Source organism: Watersipora subatra, chromosome 3 (genome assembly GCF_963576615.1).
Source record: "Watersipora subatra chromosome 3, tzWatSuba1.1, whole genome shotgun sequence".
Taxonomy (NCBI): domain Eukaryota; kingdom Metazoa; phylum Bryozoa; class Gymnolaemata; order Cheilostomatida; family Watersiporidae; genus Watersipora; species Watersipora subatra.
The window spans coordinates 34888650-34902001 of record NC_088710.1 but is presented as its reverse complement, the minus strand read 5'-3'; the positions used below and the strand labels follow the sequence as shown (position 1 = coordinate 34902001).

The window sequence follows — 13352 nt, the reverse complement described above, 5'->3', positions numbered from 1 at the left end:
TTTAGCTTTATCGCGTAACGGAAAAGGTACAGGACGGGGGACGTTGATAGCAAAAGGCTTTGAATCATCTTTCATAGTGATAGAATACTCTCTAGCGACTTTTCCTAGACCTCGGAACAGTTGTTTGCTCACGGTCACCGATTCAACTGCACACTTTTCCTTGTCTACTGTAATCAGCTGAAGGTTCTCACAGGCCTTTCTACTCAGAAGCGGTACAGTCTGATTATCAACCACGTAGATGTCTTCTGAAAGAACACGATCACCTGTGCCGACAAGAGAACTAATAACTCCCAGACATTTCAGTGGTGTTCGACCTGGTCCAAATAACCTTTTGTTAGTCGGTTTCATCTGACCAATCACATGTCTAGGTCCACATACACTCAACGCCGCACCAGTGTCAAGCTTGAACTTAACAGACTGCTTAGACTTCTCTCTCGTACCAACATTGAGAACCGAATACCACGAACCTGTGTCAACATTATCTATCTGCACTATTTCTCCAAAATAGACCTCTTGAGTAGAGTTATTCTCATCCTCAGACAACTCATCAACAGCTGGTTCACCTCTGCAAACACTAGCCCAGTGGTTTTTTCCTTTGCACTTGTAGCACTTAGAACCAAACGCAGGGCATCTGTTTGGGAAATGCTCTTTCCCACACTTTCCGCAGTGTACCTTAGCCTTTCTTCGGTCCATATTAGTTGGACGACCTGTTTTTGGTCTACCTCCAAGAGCAATCGCATTCACATCAGCAGACAATTTCTCACTCGACTTTGCCACCTTAGCTGCCTCAGCTACTCGAATAGCCCTGATAACGAAATCTAACGAAAGTTTCTCATCGGACTCTCTCATCAATTTCTCTATAGTCTTGCTATCATCCAGTCCGAACAGCAGCTTGTCTCTCACGAGGGAATCACGTTGATCACCAAAATCACAACTTTCTGCCAAACGCCTCAGCCTCATGAGATAAACATCTACAGTCTCACCATTCTGGGAACTGTTATGGAATTCATACCTGGAGACTACAATGCCAGATCTCGGGTTACAGTACTCATGGAATCTCTTTAGGACATCCTTCAATTTCCTGCCTTCTGTACCCTCATCTATATCCTTAGTCTCACCATCTACCACCTTAGTGAATTCCATTTGACTGTACACTTCACGTACATCTTCCCCACCGACATGGCGAAACAAAGCTAACTTTCGTTTCTCAGCAGCCAAAGTCCCTGCAGTCACATCAATAGCTAGAAGATAATCCTCAAAAGCCCTGGACCATTTTCGCCATTCACCAGCAATGTCCTTAGATCTCAAATCAAGCTGACCCGGAGGCGAAATACCATCCATAATAGACGAGTGGGTAACTATTTACGCTGCCACCATGTTAGATTGTTTGTTTGAGGCTGTTGTGCATTAATTCTAGCAGAGAAACTATTCAGGTTAATAAATCAGAACACTCGTGATTTCAGTTTAGACCGGAAGCCTTTATTTTTGTACTGATCAAAATAGTGGACTCGCCACAAATACAACAATTTAAACATTGCATTTTCTTTACATATGTAAAACAGATGAGTTCTATATGTACAAGTTAGACATTGATGTGTTGAGTTAAGAGTTGTCCCTCCTTATAAATCCCCATTGCTATACTTTGGTGATTAGACAGCCAAACAGTTTTTCACATAAAAAGGCATAAATAATTACTAGAGGTAGTAGTCATGTGATGAAGCCACAAGGAAATCTCATCATAAAGATTAGTATCTGAGTAGCCAGTCTCGGAAGAGTTTATTAGTGTTCTCTACCGCATCACCACAACATAGTGTTGCATTGAGCAATGCTCAATTTTTTAAATGTACTGAAAGGGAAGTGATGATGTGTCACACTTGGAGTTGTTTAGAAAAAATGGAACCTTTAATATCTGTTGTTTAAGTTTATTAGATAAGCAGATGTTCTCCAGGTGTTATCAAAATTCTGATATATTCTAAACTAGCTGTGCTACCCGGCGTTATTCGGGTAATAAAAAAGTCTTTGGACAGAAAGTTGATTTGTATTTAACATATAACGACGTTTCCTATTCTTACTTTCAAACTACATATCATGGCAGAAGTTTTTTGTGTAGTTGAAATGACTTGAGAGAAAAAATAAAAAAACTGTAAAGGTTTTAAAACTTTGTCAAACAACTGTAACTTTCAAGCCAGGCACATTGCTAATAGAAAATTCCAGTAAGCTGCTTAATAAGCTAAGCTTCTAATGACGGTACTCCATGACATTGCGTCAGCATTGTTGTCTAGCTACAGCTATTCTAATAATAGCTATAGCCGGAATGACAGACAGATATAAGACATACAGACATACCTTGAGAAATACATATATAGATTTAAACTGTGGTCAGCATTCCCTATAAATAGATTACATGGTTTTGTTAGCGCATATATTTTCATATTAGTAGTAACTTCAAAAGTTGATAAGCTGTTCCAGTTGCAACAAGAACAGTTTCCATGGCAACTAAACTCTTAGTGTGTCATGAAGGTTTGCAAAAAGCCTAGCTGAAGCTGCCAGTGGTGACGTTGGTCAAAACTTCAGCTTTTGTATTAAGATGAATTTATATTGGTAATGTGCGTGAGCATTTCTACTTTATACCCCATAGAATTACTTACATATGAAAGTGTTACTCACCATTCCTGCATAGCTTAGTGAGTTCTTTTCACCAGCTATAGGAAACGCTATTTATAGAAGACCCTTTAGTTTTAAGGTCAATAGGTCACCAGATAAACTGATTAGCAGCCATTTGACCAGTTAGTAATACTTCTTCTGAAATGTTTAGAAGTATTTAGAATATGCAATGAAGGTCCATTATCGAAAAACTTTGACACTCGCAAAACCATGAGTTACAAAAAGACTACTGGAATCAGTGAGTGTTGTTGATTTTATAAATTTCGCGAAATATTAAGTAAATTTTGAAGCAATGGAAACAGCAAACAATGTAATAATAACGTCTCTACGTTTACTGGTCTAGAATGCCTGACCCGCAAACTACATTTTAGGCTTCAATTCCCAAAAAAGGCCATCGATGATAACAGGAATGATATCCAACGTGGAATTTTCTTAAACTGAGCATGTTTTCAGCCATCGAGATTGCTTTGCCACTGGACTCAGAGATGTTCAGCCAAGATCACAAAGACAATGTTTGTGCAGCACTGTTCTTATAAAACATGTACAACTTTTACCTACTGTAAGCTAGGCAGACATCATACCTAATCTTTGAGGATTACTCAGGTGTACACATGGACACGTGCACTTGAGTACTCAAGCACACACACGCACACACACACGCATACAGATACATGAGATAATTTTACTCGTAGCCAAATTCCGTACACATTTAGCGCTATTCTTACCATAGTCAAGAGTTGCAGATATGATTTTGTTTGTATTTAAACTGACCAATCATGTATAACCTGGTGGCAGCGCATAAGATGTACTATAGTAAAGGTCACATACCCTAAGAAATCTATTGTTCAAAAGTACACTAGCTGCCCATGCAAAAACTGTTGACTGCTCATAATAATTTTCCAACTTTATCACTATTTCTTGAAACAGTCTCTTCTATTGATATTGAAAAACATCACCTTGGTCATGGCGGTGTTGTATGATAGCAGACAGTGCTGATAGAGATTATCGAGGTGTTGTATGGCAGCAGATGGTGCTGGTAGGGGTCATGACAATGCTGTATGGCGGCTGACAGTGATGGTAGGGGTCATGGCAATGCTGTATGGCAGCGGACAGTGCTCGTAGGGGTCATGACAATGCTGTATGGCAACAGACTGTGCTGGTGGAAGTCATGGCAGTGGTGTATGACGACGATGGTGCTGGAAGGCTGGATATTCTCAAGGAGATGATGAATGCAGGAAAGTATATGGAAATACTGAGAAAGAAAATAACACAGAACACCAAAGATCTCTCGCACGAAGGTCAACACCGACCTTTCCTCGGCAGCAATGTTTGGTGAAGGACTAGTAAATAAAATCATAAAAATAGGTGACTCAATCAGCCCTCTCAAAGTCCATCGAGAGGGCCGATTGAGCCTAAACCCATGAGAAAATCTTTGGCATTTGACAAGTAAACAACCGATGAGTGAAAATCCAAACACTTAGGCATCACCATTTAAAATGACCATCAATGCATGGTACCACACTGCGATGAATGAAAATTTCGTGAAGCTCAAGGAAACCATGAAAAAGTGATAAGAGATTGTAAACAAAGTCAAAGGTGAATTCTATTGGATGGAAGAAAAGTTGCTGTTCATGCGGTTCACTGTTACTTGTTTTTTCTTCTATGGAAGTCAACACGAAACTGAGTTGCGATGTTACTGACCTGGTTTTAGGAAGTTATTTTGTTAATAAGTATACTATTATAGTGTACCTATTAACAATTAACAATACCTGGTATTATTAATAGTACTTGAATAAATAATCGTCTGCTTGTTTCTCCTTCACTGAATAATCACAAATAATGAGATGCATTGTGAAATCTTTGAAATAGTCTGGTAGAATCTATGCAGAGAGTCAACCCCGGGCCTTTTGGAAGTCTTGTTGCACTGGAGCCTTTTAGAAAAAAGCTTCTAAATGACAGTATTGACACTTCTAACAATTTTATGATGAAATTGCTAAATATTATAGATTGTTTAACTAGTAGCCATTAATTAACAAACATGGAAGTACTAGCTCTGCTGTGAGATCTATCGTATTAGACCTTCAACATAAGAGAGTGAATTTTTTCTAGAATAGCAATGTCTATGTTTCCATAGCTAAAATAGCCAAGATTTAGATTACTAAGCAACCTCTTTGACATTAAAACTGCTTATCTGGCCAAAATGCATCAAAATCTGCGGAGCTAAAAAAAGTTATGTGGTGATAACTCCATAGACTTCATTTATATATATGTCAACAACACAAATTCCATACACTTGATAGGATCTCATTTATGGCGCCAGTGTTAATTGTTATTAATGGTTTTTAGTTAAACACAAAGTTTTATCTACCAGGAAATCTTGCACCAAGGGAGTTTTTCCCTTGCAAAAAAAAGACCTTCAGGAAGTAATTGGAGATTTCTAACATTCATATAGGCTACAGGTTTAAAGATTGACACCATGTAACAATTCCAAAGCTGCGATAGGTAAATTGTCCAACTTAAGGACTAGCTAAAGCAGTCATCAAACATGTAGATGACATCTTATAGGCTTCACTCGGAAGTTGTCTTACCCAGAATACTGCACAAATTAAAAAGAATTGTTCATTGATAAATAGTACGGCAACACACCAGTAAAAACCTTTTGAAACTGATAATATATCATCATGTGAACATTTGAGTGCAGTGTTCATAATCAGAGCTGATTTGAATAGGGTTATTGATAAGATAGTTCTTAGTCTAGCAATGATGAAAAGAATTGTAACCAGTTCACTGAAAGTTCAAACCAGGTGCTTCAGTAATTGATACAACCTTTCCCTTTCATGTAAGTTTGGTATAAATTTTGGTTATATGCTACATTACATTTTTCTTAGTTTAAGATCTATAGGCTCTTATGGTGTGCATATTCTCTCTAGTGTATAGTCCATTGAGTATAACCTACAGTTTATTATCTATGGTCTTCGGTCTAAAGTTTATAGTCATCCATAGACTATGGTCTATAGTCAACTGTACATAGTCTATAGTCAACAGTTCATAGTCTATAGTCAACAATTCATAGGCTACAATTAACAGTCTATAGTTTATAGTCAACAGTTCATAGTACATAGTCAGCAATTCATAGTCAATAGTCAACCGTCTATAGTTTATAGTTTATAGTCAATAGTCTGTAGCTTATAGCCAACGGTTCATAGTACATAGTCTACAGTTCATAGTCAATAGTCAACAGTATATAATTTATAGTCAACAGTTCATAGTCAATAGTCAACAGTCCATAATTAATAGTCAACAGTCCATAGTTTGTAGTCAATAGTCTGTAGTCTATAGTTAACATTTCATAGTCTATAGTCAACAGTTCATAGTCTATAGTCAACAGTTCATAGTCTATAGTCAACAGTCCATAGTCTATAGTCAATAGTTCATAGTATATAATCAACAGTTCATATTTTATAGTCAGCAGTTCATTGTCTATAGCTTACAGTTCGTAGTCTATAGTCAACATTCCATAGTCTACACAGTTTATTGCAACATTAGAGCTGATGTACAGAGAAGTCTGCCAGAATAAATTTAAAAAAATGCAAGAAATTGCAAAGAATTTATTTCACCAAAATTGTCAATGTGATCACCCATATCCTTTAATATATTTGTATTCATTAGATAAAAGTTTCTGTAACAGTTATAAATACTAGCATCCTGGCAGTTCCATGCGCATTGAGGGGTCCTCATGTGTAATAACTATGTGTACAATTATTCCAAGGTGGTCTCACCAAGGTGGTTGAGTGGTGCAGTTGGTAGCGTGCTCAGCTACTAAACAGAATTTCCGAGTTTTATTCATAATGCATTTTTTTTCTTAACTGCTAAGCGTGGCTTCGGAGAGGTGGATGGACACGACTCTTATTATAGTAAAGATTTGCCATTGTCAACATTTCAATTATCATTAAACAAATCTGAAGATTGATTTATGCTTCTTATTAAATCTATTAACTAAACCGAACTTTCCGCCGTTTTGGTAGAGCTTATGCATTTATACATATATGGATAAATGCATCAAGTATGATCACTTGACGCATACATTAATATGAAGAGGAAAGATATAACACAACAAATCAAAGGAAGGAATAAAGTCGTAAGTGGAAGCAATTTAAACACAAATAATTGAGCTTTTGGTTGCCAGCCTCTACCTCGACATTCGCGCAACTACTTAGAGTAGTACCAGGTGATCATAGCACTGGCCATAGTAGTTAACACAAAGTCTGCTGGACAAAACAGCAGTTTTATTGGTTAAGTAGCAGACTATTTTAGAGTTAACTCTGACTGCCATTATATCCTGGTGAACAGTATAAGATTGATATTTCTGCAAGCAAAACTTTCAGTGAAAACTAAAAATTCACAAATAATGTAGTTACCGTATTCTTAGACTGATAAAATACATTATGTTTAACAAGACCTATTTATAAAAAGAGTTATTAGCAGTTGTTTTTCTAACAATGTTTTTAGTTTAGTCCTTCATTGAATGCGTAGAGGTTATTAGCTGTTTTATTTCTTCCCATTTTTTAACCTTTGAAACCTCCTTCAAAGGATAACCAGGTTCGTCTTTTGGAAAAATCGTTTTTACGTTTTTATAATCTGTTTTCATTTTACGCTCTAGACAAAAATAAAAATGACAAACTAATAGTTTTTGAAGGTGTTGCCAACATCAAGCAATTGAATACTGAGCTTACCATTGCCAATATACTTTATGGTATCATGTACATGTAATCATCTATATTATATGTTATCCGCTGCTGATCTGGGAGTAACTTCTTGAGCTGAGACAAAAAAATAAATTGATATTATGTAACTAAAATTATTCGAGACTGTCAAAAGATTTACAAAACTAGGGTTTTAGGGGGCTTTTGAGAAGAGTTTGACATGCACTGTTATTAGCAGAAGGTGAAAAAATGACGTAATGGAGGTAAAACAACTCTTAGAATGCTTGGCTGCTTTTGAGTTCAATTCTAACTTTAGTTTAGCAAATACAATTGTACATTGCAGTTGGTCATATTATGCATATGATCAAAATCCTTAAAATGTTTTTAGGTTTTTTGACATGTGCTTTGTGTTTCAACTATGATAAGGAAAGGTCAAGGTTAGCTCAGAAACTCTTTATTTGAAAAAGTAGATAAGTATACACTCTGAGTATATTATGTAAGTCAAAAAAATTTCTTTTTGTTGACTATATCTAGCAACAAGTCTCTTTTCCTCTCATAAAATGATTGTTTTCTTGCTATCCTTTTTTAGGTATATACAACGATTTTACAAACAAAGTTGTAATTCTTTGTGATAAAGCAATGAAATGATATTTTACTGTTGCACCTTTAGAAAAAATTTCAACTTAGACTTTTCAAACTTCATATTATAGCTTAATAACTTTATGGAAAGTCACAGAGGATATAATTTGCATTTGTATACTTTGTATGCATTTGTGAGTAGTTTAAAATATATGTTAATAGTTTAATATATAAAGTATTCAAAACAATCTATTTAATATTTAAAAGTCATTTTTTAAACAAGATGCTAATCTCTTGTTTGAGTCTATTGAGACTATCAGCAGAGCGACTATATTGTAAATCTCTTTGTATTTTGTAATACTAGCTGAATGCCCAGCGTTGCACGGACAATAAAATAATTACCTTATGAACTTGAGTAATTTACTGGAAAACTAGATCTTTTCTAAAATCTCTACTAAAACAATACCCACGTTTTGGGCCAGCTTAACAGTTGTTACGCGTCAACAGTGTTAGCAACAGTGTAAGCATGCACTTTAAACATGAGTATCTTAACCAATGTAATGAATATTTGCCGAATGAATTCATTGTATTCCATGTAGCTTAATGGCTGAGCTCGCTGCCTCTAGAAGTACCGAAATCAAATGAAGTCCCATGCAGATTTTTCATTACTAGACTTAATTACCATAACTGAACACTGGATTTAAGAATAAGACAAAAATATAAACACTGAGATTTATATATAATATAAATACGAGTCAACAGAATCGTTGCTATAATAAAAACTATGTCCTTCTGTTTATCCAAAACCATGATTCGAGGTTGGGAAAAAGACTGCATCATACAGGATTTGAACTCAAAACATTAATCTTGCTCAACCGACATTCTAACACATTGATTCTTAACCTAGTTTCGACCAAACCCCACTGGTTCAGTAAGTCAATCTCAGAGATTTGGTGGATGCCTTTAAAGGCAAAAGCAAGGCCGTCTTTATGAAGCTAATCGTACAAGGCTATAAACAATATATAATAATACACAATATTATTATAAAATACACAATATATATATATATAATATACAAACCTAAATATATAATAATGTTGTCGAAACTTTTTGAGCCGAGAAAGAGTTTGACAATACTCGAATAAACTGTATCTTATTAAAGAAAATGAATAGTAAAATATATTTTAATCAATTTATTCAAAAGTTAAATTTAAAGTTTTTAAAATAAGCTGTGGTTCTAGAAACAACACTAGAATGAACAACTAGTTCTAAGTAGCTGTATTTTCTATTGCTCTGCCTGTTATCTTTGCCTGTTATATTATATAAACAGTTATATTGCATAAACTGCATGTGTGATTATGAGAAAAGACGGAACATTCCGGTTGTTCCTGGAGGTTTCTATCAGATTAGCCGAGTCATACCTAGTAACCAAGGTAACTAAGTGGGGAGTTATTTTAATTTATTGATTTGTTTAATGAACTGTAAGCAAACCACCGATCTTCGCCCAAGATTTAGTGATGTTTACTCGTGACTGAAACGAGGACAGTGAAAATACCTTAGCCTGAGGCTATATGATAAAAAACTGTGAGAATACCTTAGCCTGAGGCTATATGATGAAAAACTATTCAGATGTTTAACAAACTTATACCATTTGTGAAGGGTTGTTCTTCCTACATCATCTTCAAGGATATAGTGGATCTGTGACTACCATAACTTGCCCGTGTTCTCAGCATTGGCAATTTATTTTCAACATAACTGATGGTTAAATAACGGCATATCACAGACATCCACACGCGTGCTGGAAATAATTGAGAGGAAGCTATATCTCACATGATACGCTGACAGCTGTGGGTAAAAAGAGATTTCCCAACTTCCTAAAATTTAATGTCACTGAGAGAGTGATCTTAGTACAAGATTCTACTACATACAAGTCTGACCGCTGCCACTTTACAGTCAACAGGGTGACAGCCTTTTAAAAAGGGTTGTTGTCACCTTCATGAGCAGGTGATGTTTCGCTTGTAAAATTCTTTCTTGCCAAACACAGAATTTAAAAAGCCTTTCATTAAGACAATTGAAATATTTCCATTAAAATATTGAGAACTCTATTTGAGACTTCAAGTTAACGGTTTGTTAATCTGAGTAGCAGCGCCTGTTTCAATTTCAACTCAAATCTGTTTCCTTTGGATTGGTATCAGATTCGCTACAAAAATTGATAGCTAACATTTCTAATAATTACTGTTGAAATCTTTCTTATAAAACCCACCACACTTCGACTCATCACATCACAAAATCTTTGAACATCTTACCTTATCCTAGACTTGCACGTTTCTGCATTTGTGTTGCAGGTTTCAAAATCCTGCGTAAGCTATGCCCAGAATATTTGTAATTATCTTTCGACACACGATAAACATATTTTTGTATTCCGCGCCACCAACATGCTACATCCACCATCATATGTTTCAGTTTATGGACTTTCTGTTACTACAACCTACAATTCACTATCACCACTCTTCCACAATACTATTAGATTACCAACTTTTAAAACAATTTTGTTCAACTCACTAACAATTCCTGATTTCTGTCTTCTCATTTTTGATTTTGGCCTGTGACAAAAAACATCATTTTCTTGATGAGTTTTAATGACAATAAGAAGTTATACATACTTACATGGTTGCCTTAAATGGTCATACTTACTTACTTACTTACTTACTTACAATCTGTAAAACATCCTCTCACAGAGTGCATGTAAAATTCTTGTTACTTCAATTTTATTGTAAAACGCTAGAAACAGATGAAAAAACAAATTTCAACTCCATTATTATTTATATATATATATATATATTTGATGTCTAAAAACATACTAGTTTTGCAGATCGTGATATTTTCAATTAAGGTGTCAAAATTCTTGCCTTGAATTGCATCAGTAATTATCCATCAACCATCAAAACCACTTTGGTGATGCAAAATTATCAAGCATCGCATTTCCTTTTTTTAAAGATTTCTTTTGATTGATAGCGTCTTTGATGGATGAGTTCACAATATCGGCCATGATTTGCATATTTAATTATATAGATATATGCGGATATGTCGCTAGTATATTAGCTGTTAATAGCCAATCTTAGTCATCGGTTCAGTCTTGCGCAATTAGATCACATTCTGGGAATACTCTTGACAGAAGCTTCTAGAATGTGTCATTAGCAAGATCATTAAAGATCACTATCTGACTGGCTATAAAAGGCAAGGCTCACTTACGTGTTTCATTCTCTACTTCAGCGACCTTTGTGAAACTGTTCAAGTGAGTTTTAAGCGAGCTTGATAACCAGCTAAATTAAAATCATTTTACTATTTTAACTATTGAACAAGATTGTAATTTATTTAATGAAGTATTTACACTCACATGATAGATTAATATTATAATTATGCTTTCTATATTATAACGCTTTTATTTTTTTATTAACGTCATAATACTGTTTGAAACTTACCTATACGTATATACCTATACATTTAAATTGATGAATATTGATTAGAGAACCACTTTATAAGTATATGCGATTGTTGCAAGTAAATAGTTTTATTTAATTTCAGTAATTTATTTAAATTTCAAATGAGTAATTATAATTAAACAAATAAAAAACATTACACATGATTTTATACAATATTATATATTTATATAATAATTTATTTGATTTTTACAATGAGTAATAATCACTCTAAAAATCTGGTATAAGTTTGATTTTACATGATTTATATACAAAGTTTAATTCGTTGTAGACATTCTCAACAATCTGTCCGAAGATGAACAAGTGGCTAGCTATCACGCTAGCTGTTGCTTGCCTTATCGCTGTCATCTCTGCTTCGGTAAGTGTTTTTTTTTCATTTTAAAATATAAATATTATTCAAGTTTGTAACACTGTTAATTAAATATTGGAGGTTTTACGTAAATTAATTACACCAACATGTGATAGCAATAACTAAACACTTTCGCGTTCTTATCTTTATTATTTTGGCCAAATAGTAATGTGAGTTTTTAAAGAAACATTTTTCTATAGTCAGACTATATGTACCACATGTCACAGTCAGGGCTACATGCACTACATGTCACAGTCAGAGTACATGTAATATAAGATGAAATTTTAGCTTTAGCTTTTTTCACATTGTAGTTACTTTTAACTAAACTTATTTTTAAAAACTGAATGTTGTTTTTAAGTTAAACAAAAATAATTTAAATCACATTGTTTTATACAAGTGTAAGTAAACTCAAATAAACTTAAATTCTTTTTGACACAAAAACCTTTAAAAAGTATATAGTTTTATTTTTTAAAACGGTATAAAATTATCTTCAAAATGCTCTAAAAACCAGCCAACACAAGTAATTTTAAATGTTTAGCAATATGTATTTTTTATGTTTTAAAATTTTAATCTAATTAAACAGTAAACTTCGCAACCAAAATGACTAACCACTTGTATTTGCAGGGAAACCAAAACAACAGGAGGTATTATAACTCATGTGCTGTCTGCTACAAGAACAACAAAAATTGTGATTTCATCTACAAGACTGTATGTGATAGAAATGGCTACGGCAGCAACTATGGACAGTACTATGGTCAAAGACAGCGACAGCGATGCCGTAAACTGAAGAAATACTACTGCTATGGCCGCCGCTACTACTCCAACTATTACTAAAAGAGTACAAACTGAACGGATAGGAGGTTCAGAATGACCCCTTGTTAAGTTTCAATACAGTTTATTTTGCTACTTCGAGATTTGTAAGTTTGTAAGTTTGTAAGTTTGCTGTTCTATGCTATGTTTTAAGCATTGATTATGTTGAAAAGTTTTAAAGAAAAATTGTTGTTACCACATTTATTGTGTTAATATACAAAGAAATATAAACAAATATGCAAAGGTTTATCTAATGTTATTACATAACTGTATAATGAAGCCTTATAACAGTTGGGTTAACACTGTTTATCAGTATTCAAACTTAGCAATGTTATTATGGCTTGACGGTTGAACATCTCAAAGCGTCTTAGATGACTTTTAAAATGTGATCGTGAAAACTTCTGACAAATAGGGTGCCAAAGATGGCTACTGAATCATCTAATAGACAATTAAGAAAACCAAAAGTTTTATAGAAACCAGTGTCTCTATTTTTATTTACTAAATTTGTAATCTCTGATACATCAATTAGCCAAGATACTTAATAAGCCACAGGCCCAGTTGACTGGAGATTTCTCTCAATGAAATAGACATCCATTACAATAGCGCAACCAACATTGATATATAACTATAACATTGTAATAGAGAGACTAGAACCTGCTTATTTGGTAACATCTCATATCATTTTAAAACATGCCAATCTTCTTTATTGATAGATAGCAAAAACACCAGTTTGGAGTTGTCTGCGAA

The 13352-nt window shown here is 34.3% G+C and overlaps 1 long non-coding RNA gene across 1 annotated transcript; it reads left to right on the top strand.

Annotated features, from left to right (window-relative positions):
• Positions 1–11164: 11164 nt before the first annotated feature.
• LOC137391654 (uncharacterized) lies at positions 11165–12854 on the top strand. Its single transcript, XR_010978147.1, has 3 exons — positions 11165–11241; positions 11718–11804; positions 12420–12854. It is a non-coding gene; the product is annotated as an uncharacterized lncRNA (long non-coding RNA).
• The last annotated feature ends 498 nt before the right edge of the window (positions 12855–13352 follow it).